Source organism: Macrotis lagotis, chromosome 7 (assembly GCF_037893015.1).
Source record: "Macrotis lagotis isolate mMagLag1 chromosome 7, bilby.v1.9.chrom.fasta, whole genome shotgun sequence".
NCBI classification, from domain to species: domain Eukaryota; kingdom Metazoa; phylum Chordata; class Mammalia; order Peramelemorphia; family Peramelidae; genus Macrotis; species Macrotis lagotis.
Window position 1 is genome coordinate 210,086,063 of NC_133664.1, and position 12,704 is coordinate 210,098,766.

At 37.6% G+C, this 12,704-nt stretch overlaps 1 protein-coding gene and 1 long non-coding RNA gene across 5 annotated transcripts in view; one reads left to right on the forward strand and one right to left on the reverse strand.

The window, feature by feature from the left end:
• B4GALNT3 (beta-1,4-N-acetyl-galactosaminyltransferase 3) overlaps window positions 1-12,704 on the forward strand; it is a 162,043-nt gene that overhangs the window by 64,665 nt on the left and 84,674 nt on the right. The gene's annotated exons all lie outside the window — the stretch shown is intronic.
• Window positions 1-12,704, reverse strand: part of LOC141493981 (uncharacterized) — a 49,596-nt gene that overhangs the window by 29,252 nt on the left and 7,640 nt on the right. For 3 of the 4 annotated variants that reach the window (XR_012470369.1, XR_012470368.1, XR_012470370.1), the window contains exon 2: window positions 3,715-3,818. This is a non-coding gene — a long non-coding RNA (uncharacterized LOC141493981). The remainder of the gene's footprint in view (window positions 1-3,714; window positions 3,819-12,704) is intronic. The other variant, XR_012470371.1, reaches the window with a different exon arrangement.

Here is a 12,704-nt window from a genome sequence, read left to right on the forward strand (position 1 = left end):
TTCATCATCAGTAAGTCCCTCATATTTTTCCCCTCTCCTCCAATCTCTATGCTTCACCTGAGTCCTGTATTTGAAGATCAAACCTCCTGTTCAGCTCTGGCCATTCCAACAGAAATATTTGAAATTCCCCTGGTTCATTGAAAGTCCATCTTTTTCCCTGGAAGAGGACATTCATTTTTGCTGGGTAGTTGATTCTTGGTTGCATTCTAAGCTCTTTTGCCTTCCGCTATATTATATTCCAAGCCCTACGAGCTTTTAATGTAGTTGCTGCTAAGTCCTGTGTGATCCTGACTTCAGATCCACAATATTTGAATTGTGTCCTTCTGGCTGCTTGTAATATTTTCTCTTTGACTTGGGAGTTCTGGAACTTGGATATAATATTCCTAGGGGTTGGTTTTTTGGGAATCTCTTTCTTGGGGACATCGGTGGATTCTCTACATTTCTATCTTGCTCTTTGCTTCTAGGATATCAGGGCAATTTTCCTGTAGTAATTCTTTGAAAATGATGTCAAGGCTCTTTTCCTGATCATGACTTTTAGGTATTCCAATAATTTTTAAATTAGCTTTCCTAAATCTGTTTTCCATATCAGTTGTTTTTTCAATGAGATGTTTCACATTTTCTTCTAAGTTTTCATTTTTTTGGTTTTGAAGTATTGAGTCCTGATTTCTTGTAAATTCATCAATCTCCGTGAGTTCTGTTCTTTGTCTGAAGGATTTGTTTTCCTCAGAGAGTTTTCTTATCTCTTTTTCCATCTGGCCAATTTTGCTTTTTAAAGCACTCTTCTCCTCAATAACTTTTTGAATTGTTTTATCCATTTGACCTAAACTGGTTTTTAGCATGCTAAAAAAACATTTTTTTCAGCATTTTTTTGGATTTCCTTGACTAAGCTGCTGTTTTTCCTGCATCTCTCTCATTTCTTTTCCTAGTTTTTCTACTAACTCCCTAATTTGATTTTCAAAGTCTTTTTTGAACTCTGTCATAGCCTGAGCCCAATTTCTGTTTTTCTTGGAGTCTTTGGATGCAGGAGCTTGTGCTTCTTCATCTTCAGACTGAGTGTTTTGATCCTTCTTGGGCTCATATGCAAAATATTTCTCAATGGTGTTCCTCTTTTTTCTCTGCTTGCTCATTTTCCCAGCCTAAGCCTGTTTTTGGGGTGCTTCCTGAGCTTTTGGGGAACTCCCACAAGGGTCTCAGTGTGTGAGGCTCTGTCCTCCCTCCTGGTCTGTGAATGACTATAAGCGCTACCCTCTCCCATGGGGCTGAGGTGGGGGGGGCTGCTGTTAATTGGGGGGCCTAGACTGCAATCAGGATCTGAATGTGGTCAGAGCCCTAGAGTCCTGTTCCAGGGGCAGAGCTCTGCAGTCTCTCTCTTCACTCCCCTCCCTAGGTTCAATGGGCTCATGCCCTAGGGGCTCCTGCTTACTGGCTCCGCCTGTTTCTGTTTCCTGGATCTGGGCTGTGGTGGCCAGGTTGCTTGCTGTGTGCCTTGAGGGCTGGGCTTCATGTGCCCCCCCCCTTCTCCCAATTTGTGCCCCGTGCTCTCTGGGGCGTAGGTCAGGAAACTCCCCTGCTGCTGTGAACCATGGCTCCCAGTGCTCTGGGGCTGTCTCTGGGAGGCTGAGATTCTTTAACTTTGGCGGGCCAACCCTTTGGCTGGCCGCCCCTCCAACCCTGGGGAGCTGAGTCTTTCTCCTCTTTTCCAGGTTACCTTGAGTAAGAGAACTGCCTCACTGGGTCCCTCTGTGGGTTCTGTCTCTCGAAAATTTAGTTAGAGTCCTTAGCTTATGAGTTTTATGAGAGAGCGCCTAAGACATGATCTGTTCTTGTCACCATCTTGCCCCCCCACCACTTCCCATTTTTCAGTGATCATTTGTTGATCTTTCCTTGTTAGAAGTTCACACCATACATCTAGTCTGGATCATTCTTGTAATCATCTACTAGTCTCCAGTCATTCTCCTTTCTCTTTCAATGTTCTCCATATCTTTGTATTTGGAGACTTCAGCATATACATTGATGTCCCTTTGAACACTCTGATAACCTATGATACCTATGTCTTCAATTTCCTTGACCTACATCTTGGTCAGTCTCAGGGAAGGCCACATTTTAGATGTCACCACCACTCATTTATTCATGAGCTTAAAATTTTCTCTTTTTGATTGGAATCTATCTTTGCAGTGCTACTAAGAACAGTACCCCAAATTGAAATAATTTAGAAAGATAATTATTGTCATTCAGCAGAGAGGAGAGCTGAAAATGTGTTGCCCCACATCTTTCAAGAGTCAGGAAGTTATATATTATATAGGATTCAAACAAAGGAATAAGAACACACAAAACAGCCAGCACAGAGATGGTTTTCAGATAAGACATGTGGTTGATTGAGATGTAGAGCAGCAGAAAACCTCTTACGTTTTGGAAGATCTGTAGATCTGACTGGGCTTTTTGTCAGCACAACATAGATTCCGAGTTAACCATTAAACAAATCTATTCTCTAAGCAACAGTTCTGGTTTCTCAGTCACATAGGGCTAGGTTCAAAAAAATGTAATAAGGTTTTCCCAGTTTTCTCTCTTTCCAATATTAGTGGAAACACAATTATGGAAAGCAGATAGCTAGATTTTAACTTAAGTAACCTGGATCAGTGGAGGCATCTCTTTCACTGCTCATCTTTATGAAGAACTTGATAGAATTTCTTTGAGGTGTGATGGGAACTAGATGGGTGGCAAATCATAGTGAGAAGGATGAAACTAGATTAGTATCAGGGTCTATAAGACAGAAGACTTCATTTGTACTGGGAAACAAGTGCACTATATAATATGGGGGATTTCTCAGATATTGAAAGAGCATATATGGTCACATGTATCACAAAAACTTTTTTTTCCTCCTAAAACTTTATCTCTTGTTAAAAGTCTGAAGTGGGAGTAAATCCCTGCTTACTGAGATGGAGAGTTTAGCATCAGATTACTCTATGAAATCTGGGAGAACTGTTTTAACTATGAAATGTCATTAATCTTCCTCAGCACTTTATACTCTTTGGCTGTAGTTTTTTCCAGCAGTTCCTATGGCTAGTTGCATTTCCCCCTTAGAAATCTTCCAAGGTCACAGAACTAACTACAAACAACAATAGATGCAACACAAGATGAAGTTTTTCCCAAGAAGCTCATAGAGAAGGTAGAGACTGAAAAAAAGAGGTATTCCTTATTATTGGAGTATAAGTATTTGACACATGAATGACTTATAGTACATTTAAGAACTGTCCTCATTAATCTGGGGTCTTTCTAAGTGAATGAGTATAACAATATTAGGCAACTGCTTTGTCAGGTCGTTCAAGCAACTAAACAGATAAAGGATTCCCCACCAGCATGTCACATTAAAGGTCTTTCAATTGAAGGTCCTTGCATTTTAGTCACAGTCTGATTTATTTTCTAATTGTCATGGGAAGATAAGAGAAGTATAGAAAGAGAAAGAGAAAGAAAGAGAGAAAAAAGAACATCTGCCAGAGGACTGGCCAGATTAACAAAAGGTGGATCCAAAGGGCCCCCAGAGTTCTTGGTTGATCAATCCAAGAGAACTACTCATTTGCTCATTAAGGTTAGGCTAGTTCATACCTTCCCTGAGTAATTTCCTAGGACAACATGGTACACAGCCCCTAGTTTTCTGGACACCCAGAGTCATTAGTCCTAAAAAATAGTTAAGGACCTAGAGTAATTGTGTATTACCTGAACTGTGGGGCAACATACCCAGTTCTTGCCATGCAGAATGATTTCATCTTGGTCAAATTCTTCTTCTGATTCCAATTGTTAGCTGGGGGCAAAACCCCAAACTGAAATAATTTACAAGGGAGTTTGAGTGTTCAGCAAAGGAGAAAGCCAAAAAAAAGAGGTAGCCCACTCCTCACAAGTGTCTTTTGAGTTGCACATTATATAGGATTCAAACAATTATTACAGTTAAATTATTCCAATTTAATAGTAGCTAAATCGCCAGCACAGAGGCAGTTTCCAAATAAGATATATGAGTTGTTTGAGGTGTATTGTAAGAGAAAATTTGTTACATTAATCTTTGGATCTGAATGGGTTTCTGGTCAGCAGAGAAACTAGATTCTAAGATGAGCGTTAAATAAACTGGTCTCAAAACAACAGGTCTGGTTTCTTAACCAGGCAGGGGTAGGTTGGACTAGGCAATCCATTTTTGCCACAGCAGCTCTACTTCTGTCTAATTCTTCCTAAACCTCTTTTATTTTCATCACAACCTTCAGTATCATGCTTCCCCAGGTTCCCATCCCTCCTACTCCTACTTTGTTGTCTTCAAACTCTTGGTTGACTAAATTTAACTAAATACATTTCTCTATCCTGAATCCCTTTCCCCCTGATCCTTTAACCTCTTAAGCCCTATCCCTCAGACTCCCTGGATTACTTTTATTATCCACCTCTTTCATGTATTTCTGAACATTGATATGTCACATAATCATGTTGACTAGATCCACTACAAGTTTTTCTATTAAAGTTGCCAGTATATAGGGCGACTAGGTGGCGCAGTGGATAAAGCACCAGTCCTGGAGTCAGGAGTACCTGGGTTCAAATCCAATCTCAGACACTTAATAATTACCTAGCTGTGTGGCCTTGGGCAAGCCACTTAACCCCATTTGCCTTGCAAAAACCTAAAAACAAAAACAAAAACAAACAAAAAAATAAAGTTGCCAGTATTAATGACAATCCCTATATTCCTTCCTGATTATCTACAACTTGACTTTGTTCATATATCATAGTTTGCTTAGTCATTTCTCAATTGATGGGCATTGCCTTTGTTTCCAGGTCCTTGTAAATACTACATAAAATTCTGCTATTACATTTTTGGTGTATCTGGGACCTTTTTTTTTTAAATTCTGAACTTAAGAAATTAAAAAAACCCATTTCTTATTAAAAATTTATTTCATTTAAAAAAACCATTTCTAAGGGGTGGCTAGGTGGCACAGTGGATACAGCACTGGCCTGGGAGTCAGGAGTACCTGAGTTCAAATCTGACCTCAGACACTTTCTAATTACCTATCTGTGTGGCTTTGGGCAAGCCACTTAACCCCATTGCCTTGCAAAAAACCTAAAAAAAAATAAAAACAAAAACAAAAAACATTTCTAAAGCAAAGTAGAATAGAAAAAAAAGAGGATTACACCCAAAACTGCAGATCTATTATATACAACTTATTCTTTTTAAATATACACATTATTGGTAACTTTCCCTTTTTTTCCCATTAAACAAAAATGTGTTTGTATACATATACATACATACATACATACATATATATATATATCAGTTCTTTTTATGCATGCAAATAGTATCTTCCTTCATAGAATCTTTTCAATTAATTTAGTTATCTATAATAAAATGACTTGGTTGCTCAAAGTTGTTCTTAAAGCAATATTGTTGTTATTGTATATTATAAACTCTTTGTTCTGTTCATTTTGCACTTTATTATGTCATGTAAGTCTTTCCATGTTTTTTTCAAAATCATTGACTCATCATTTCTTATAAAAGAATAATAGTCCATCACAAATATATGGTCAACCAGCTAGTTAGTGTCTGAGATAGGATTCACACTTAACTAACACTAAGACCAGTATTATATCTACTATACTACATTGCCTCTGGAGTTTCATGTGTGATGAATAATAGGGAGGCCAGTGCCATTGGATCACATAGTACTTTGCGGGGGGGGGCGGGGAGTAAGGGAAGACTTGGAAGGGTTGGAAAGGAACAGGTTATAAAGGGCTTTAAAGGTCAAAAAGAGAATTTTGCCAAAAGAGTAGGCTGGTTTTTGAATAAGTAGAGGAACTAGAGACCAAATTGTTAATATTTTCTGGATTATGAAGAAAGCTAGGAAATTCCAATAAAACTTCTTCTGCTTCATTATCTCCATTAAAGCCTTTAACTGTGTGGATCACAACAAAATGTGGCAAATCCTCAAAGAAATGGGAGTACCAGATCATCTTACTTGGTTCCTGAGGAACCTGTATGTAGGCCAAGAAACAACAGTTATACTCAATTATGGAACAACTGGTTTAAGAGAAGAAAAGGAGTATGACAAGGCTGTACATTGTCATCTTATTTATTTTATTTATATGTGGAGCACTTTACTTGAAATGCCAGTCTGGATGAATTAAAAGCCAGAACTAAGGTTGCTAAGGAGAAATATCAACAATATCAGATATGCAAACAATATGGCATAAAGTAGAGAAGAATTAAGAAGTCTATTGATGAGGGTAAAAGATGAGAGTACAAAAACTGACTTGAAGTTTAAGATTTAAAAAAAAACTACCTAAGATCTTGGCAACTGGTTCCATCCCTTTCTGTAAAATAGATGAGAAGGAATGGAAATAGTGTCAAATTTTATATTCTTGTGATTAAAGATCACTGTAGATGGCAGCTGCAACCATGAAATTAAAAGACACATGCTCTTTGGAAGAAAAAATTTGGCAAATCTAGACTGCATACTAAAAACAGAGACATCTTGCTAATGAAAGATCCCTATCATCAAATCTGTTTCTTCCAATAGCATTGTATGCTTGTAAGAGTTGGACCCCCAATTGTAGTGCCAGAAAAGACTTTTGAGAGTTCCTTGGGGAGCTGCTAGGTGGCACAGTGGATAGAGCCCTGGCCTTGAAGTCAGGAGGACCTGAGTTCAAATATGGCCTCAGACACTTAATCTCAGACTCAGACACCTATCTGTGTGACCTTGGGCAAAGCATTTAGTCCCATGGCCTTGCAAAAACCAAACCAAACCAAAACAAAACAAAACAAAAAAAAGAGTCCCTTGGACAGCAAAGAGATCAAATCACATAAAGAAATTGATTCAGGCTATTCATTGGAAGGTTAGATGCTGAAGTTTTGAAGCTTTGGCCATATAATGAGAAGATGGAATTCATTGGAAAGGCCCCTCATGTTGGGAAAGATTGAAAGTTAAAGGAAAAGGGGATGGCAGACAATGAGATGACTAGATAGTAACATGGAAACAATGAACATGAACTTGGACAGATATTGAGGGATTACAAAGGATTGTAGAGTCTGGGGTGCTATGGCCCATGGAGTCACAATGAGGGAGTCACTGGAGTTTATTAAAAAGAGAGCAATGGGGGCGGCTAGGTGGCATAGTGGATAAAGCACTGGCCTTGGAGTCAGGAGTACCTGGGTTCAAATCCGGTCTCAGACACTTAATAATTACCTAGCTGTGTGGACTTGCAAGCCACTTAACCCCATTTGCCTTGCAAAAACCTAAAAAAAAAAAACAAAAAAAAGAGAGCAATGATAGGCTCAGATCTGAACTTTAAGAAAATCATTTTCACAAGAAAAGAGGAGATTGAACTGTAATGAGGAAAGATTTGAAGCAAGGAGATCAACCAGCAGACTTTAATAATAGTCTAGGTTTGAGATTCTGAGGGTCTGCCCAAGAGCTTGTCAGGGACAAAATTTGGGCAATGTGCAAGATGTTGATAGTGGAGAAAACAGGACTTGACAATTGTCAAGTATAGAAGAAGAGATCCTGAATTAAAGCTTAGGCTAGAACCTTTTTAGGTAAATTAGAAGCAATTACATGCAGGAGGGAGGAATCATTCAGTTGGTTCTCAGCCAATATAATCCTTTTCCAATTTCCAAGCATTTTTTAAAAACATATACTTACTCTAAACTTGGCAGTGACTTTCACTGTCATTTATCAGTCGTCATTAATTGCCTAGAACATTCAAGTAGAATGTTTTTAGAATAATAAATAAGCAATAGTTTGGGGGGAAATGGGCGAAAAATTAAAGTGAGGACAACTGGCTCATAATAAATCATGATATTCAGAACTACCTAAAGAGTGAGATAGGCTACTTTAGGCTATAGTGGACTTGTTAAAGTAGCAACTGCATGAAAATCCAGGAAGCTAAGTATATAGCTTGAACTAAATTACTTCCAATTTTCCTTCTAATTCTGATATTCTGTCATTTATATCCACAGGGTAAAGAGAACTAATCATTTAGTTGTTTCTGACTCTTTGGGGTTTTCTTGGCAAAGATACCCTAGTGGTTTGTCATTTCCTTCTCCAGCTCATTATTTTATAGCTTAAGAAACCAGGGCAAACAGGATTAAGTGACTTGTCCAGGATCACACAGCTGGTAAGTGTCTCAGGCTGGATTTTTTTTGAATTCATGAAGATTTCTGATACTAATGGCACTTAGCTGCCCAAAGACATCTCTAGTATCCTTCAAAGCATGGCTCAGGTGCCATCTCTAGCATCAATAAAATCTATTCCCATTTCCCCAGTTGGTACTTTCTCTTCCTCTAAATTTTTTTTTATATACACTCTGTGTACATATCTGTAGAATGCAAGTTCTTTTGATGTCAGAGATTATTTTGTTTTTGTCTATATTCCTTTCATAAATTATTAATAAATGCTTATTGGAGACAGCTAGGTGGTACAGTGGATAGAATACTGAAATAACTAATTTTCCCAAGTTCAAAACTGACTTCAGACACTTACTAGTTGTGTGACCCTGGGCAAGTCACTTAATCCTGTTTGCCTCTGTTTCCTCATTTGTAAAATGATAGAAAAGGAAATGGTAAACCATTCCAATATCTTTGCCAAGAAAACCCCCAAATGGGGTCACAAACAAATTGGACGTGACTGAAACAGATGGATGACAACAACTAGTCATTTACACAAATAGACAATACAACATGGAAATTAGTGTTTAGGAGACATATAAACAAAACTCCATGATTGCTGAGTAGAGGGAGATCATTTCCAGCTGGAAAGGATCAGAAAAAACTTAATGGAGGAAGATGGCAAGGGATCTAGGCTTTGAAGGTTGGATAGTATTTCAACAAGCAAATTGGGGCGGGTAGGAGTGGAGGGTTCATTCCAGAAATAAGATGTCCTGAGAAAAGGACAAGGTCAGCTGGGAGGGATTGTAGAATATATCAAAGGGAATAATAATATTTCAGGACCTCAAAGATCTACAGTTTCACTGGTGTGTGTACTTCCTTTACACATTTGGAGTGAAGTCTCTCCCTGTTTTAGCAAGTAGCCTTAACCAGAAAAATTAATCATCTCATAGCTAACTTGTGATAGGTCTCTCCAAATTTTGCTAGGCAGATCCTTATACTATTTTGTCCTGGTCCAATACTTGAAACCTTTATAACATGGTAGGGCCTTCTAAGGCTCCATTTTCAAAATGCTACATATTAGTGGTGTCCCATTGGTCAAGTCACAGAACCATCTCTCCATTTTCACAGCCTGAAAGAAGTTGGTATAGTGGGTAGAATACTGATCCTGAAATCAAGAAGTCCTGAGTCTCAAATCCAGCCTCAGATTCTTAATAGCTCCCTGTGTCATTTCACCTTTATCTGTCTCAGTTTTTTCTTCTATGAACTAGCACCTGCCTCCTAGGATCATCATGAGTATCAAAAAAGATAATATCTGTAAAGTGCTTTGCAAACTTTAAAGCACTGTGTAAATACTATTATGATGATGACTCAAGAACCCAGTGCCAAGTATTTATACATACTTGACCCTTAATAATAACTCACATTTATATAGCACTTTCAAAATTTGCCAAGTATTACATATATTGTATCCTATTTGAATCTTCCAACAATTCTGGGGTGGGGGGGTACGTCAAGTATTTTTATACCCATTTTACAGATAAGTAAACTGAAGTTTGAAGAAGCTTAGGGATTTGCCTTCATTCATACAGCTAGTATCAGAGGCAGTATTTAAACCTGTCTCTCCTGATTTATTTTTAGTTTTAGTTTTTGCAAGGCAATGGGGTTATAAGTGGCTTGCCCAAGGCCACACAGCTAGGTAATTATTAAGTGTCTGAGGCCAGATTTGAACTCAGGTACTCCTGATTCCAGGACTGATGCTCTATCCACTGTGCCACCTAGCCACCCCCTCTCCTGATTTTTAAGTCAATCCTTTCAAATTACTATACCGTGCTGAAGGTCACTGACTTGCCACATGCATGATAGTAGGACATTCATGGAAGATAACTAATAATAGCATAAAAAATGTTTATGTCTATTTTTTCATTTGGTTTCCCCAGCAACCTTCTGGGAGGCAATGTAAATATTATTATACTCATTAGACAGATGAGAAAACTGAAGCTCCCAGAGATGTGGCTTGTGATTTGCCCAATGGGATACCACTAATATGTAGCTTTGACTCTTATGTATTCTGATTTCAAGTTATACACATAGATCATGGGCTAAGTATGCTCAGGTGTGCCAAGACAATCAACACATGTCTGCTGAGTGCCTAAATTTCAAATTTAGGTCTTTCCCCCTGCACTATAGGGGAGATAATGCTTGAAAAGTAATTTGGGATGGGATTATGAAAGGTTTTAAGGAATTTACATTTTTTTTTTCTTTTGGTAAAAGGAGGAATTTGGAATTCAAAAAGAATTGAAAAGTGTTAGTTCCTTGGAGCAACTTCACAGTGAATTCTCTACTAAGTTCATCTAAGTGTCCTTTCATGAACCATTATTTCTACCTATTTCCATATGCCTTTGGGAGAAAAAGATTTGGTAGAATTTTTGTGTAGCTACAGTCATTATCGTTTCTGTATTTTGAAATGTTTCAATTTTTGATAAATTTAATGTAACTTCAGATCTGAAGTGGGAAAATGTACTGAAACATGACCCATTATTTGTGACTTCTATTTTGGACCAGCCAGGGAGAAAGAGGGTTCTAGAACTCTAGATGGGATCTTAAGCCTTCAAAATGATATTACTTACCAGAGAAATAATTGACTCCTTCCAACTCATCTACTCCCTAGATAGTCAGATGTAGACCAAGAAGGCATTTTCTTTCCTTGCAAATTCCCTTTCCCCAGCTGAGCAGTCTCTCCTCACTGTTCATTTTATTTGTATGATGGATAGTAAGAAATAAGACTCAAAAGATCCTAACTCTCTTGATACTTCCTAGCTATGTGACTCCATAGTCATTTGACTTCTCTGAGCTACTTTTTTGTTTTGTTTTGTTTTGTTTTTGCAAGGTAATGGGGTTAAGTGACACAACTAAGTAATTATTAAGTGTCTGAGGTCAGGATTTGAACTTAGGTTTTTCTGACTCCAAGGCCAGTGCTCTATGCTTTGAGCTACTTTTAGTATCTGTTTCAAGGAATTTTGTGAAGAATAAGTAAATCAGTAAGCATTTATTTAAAAAAAAATAGTCCCCTGTTCTTAAGGAGCTTACAATAACTAGGTGTTGTTGTTCGTCTTTCATTCTCAAAGAAGACCATGCCACACCATGGGAAGTATTGTAAATATAAAATACATACAAAATAAATACCAAATAGGTTGGGGGCAGTTCATAATGGCAGAAATCAAGAAAGACCTTATGTAGGAGTTCTCACTTGAAATGAGCTTTGAAGGAAAGTAGGGGAATAGAATAACAGAAGAAATTTATTCCACAAATGGAGAATTATCTGTGCAAAGGTGGGAGATGAATACAATTCTCCTTGCTGTATCTACAGTCAACAAATTAATAAACATTTATTAAGTTATTATTAGGTACCAGGCACTGTTCTAAGCTCTGGGAATTCAAAGAAAGGCAAAAAATAGATGCTGTTTGCAAGGTGCCACCAGACTTGTGGGAGGGGGTGTGGGGAGTGACAATCTACATTCTCCTATATACAAGTAAGATATCTGGGATAAGCTAGTGATAATATCAGAGGCATGGCACTATGATAGATAGTTCTGAGAAAGGCTTTCTGTGGAAGATGGAGCTTGATAGAAGACAGAGAAGCCAGGAGATGATGATGAGAGAAGAGAGAGTTGTAGATAGGGGACATCCAGTGAAAAATTCTGGAGTCTGGAGAAGGAAGTCAGTGTCACTGGCTCCTAGATTACATGGGGGAGAGGGAGTATGTTATAAGGGAAATGGCATATTTTGCATGATTATACATATTGAACCAATTTGATACTCGCTTATTGTCTCTAGGAGTTGTGAGGTGAGGGGGCAGAAAATTTGGAATGCAAAGTTTTTTTAAAAGTATGTTAAAATTGTTTTTACATAAAATTGGTAAAAAAAAATTTTTAAAGAGAGAAATGGCATTACACCTGGATTCCAATCTAATTTCTACTGTGTCACCTAAAATAAGATAGTTCATGTTCCTGAACCTCAGTTTCCTTTTCTGTAAAATGAAGAATGTTGAACAAGATAATATAAAGTTTCTTCCAACTTTAAATTCTGTCTTATGAAGAGTATAGTATGTGAAGAGGGATAATGTATAATCTTCCTAGAAAAACAGACTGAAAACAGATTATAGAGAATTTTGAATACCTAGCAAATAAGTGTGCATTTTATTTCAGGGGCTAAAACTTTAAAGTATTGTAGAAAAGTAAAACTATTTTTACCCACGTTTAAAGCTAGCTTATCCACTTCTTAAGCTTTCAGAGCAAAAGAGTGGTATCCATGATTTGTTGTATTATGCAAGTGAAATAAATATTTTGGATGAGAGAAGGGAAGTTTTTGTCTTCAAAGTATCTATTCCTTCTATGCTGCATCTATAAAATGAGGGAGATAGACTACTATACTAAATGAGTTCTAGAAAATGAGATCTTTTTGTGTATCATTTTGGGAGTCTCTTAGGATTCTTAAAAATTGGTCATTCAGGAGCTATGTCTTGGACAGTTTGCCAAAAATGAACTTCCCTATGATCTGCCAACTGGGACAAAAT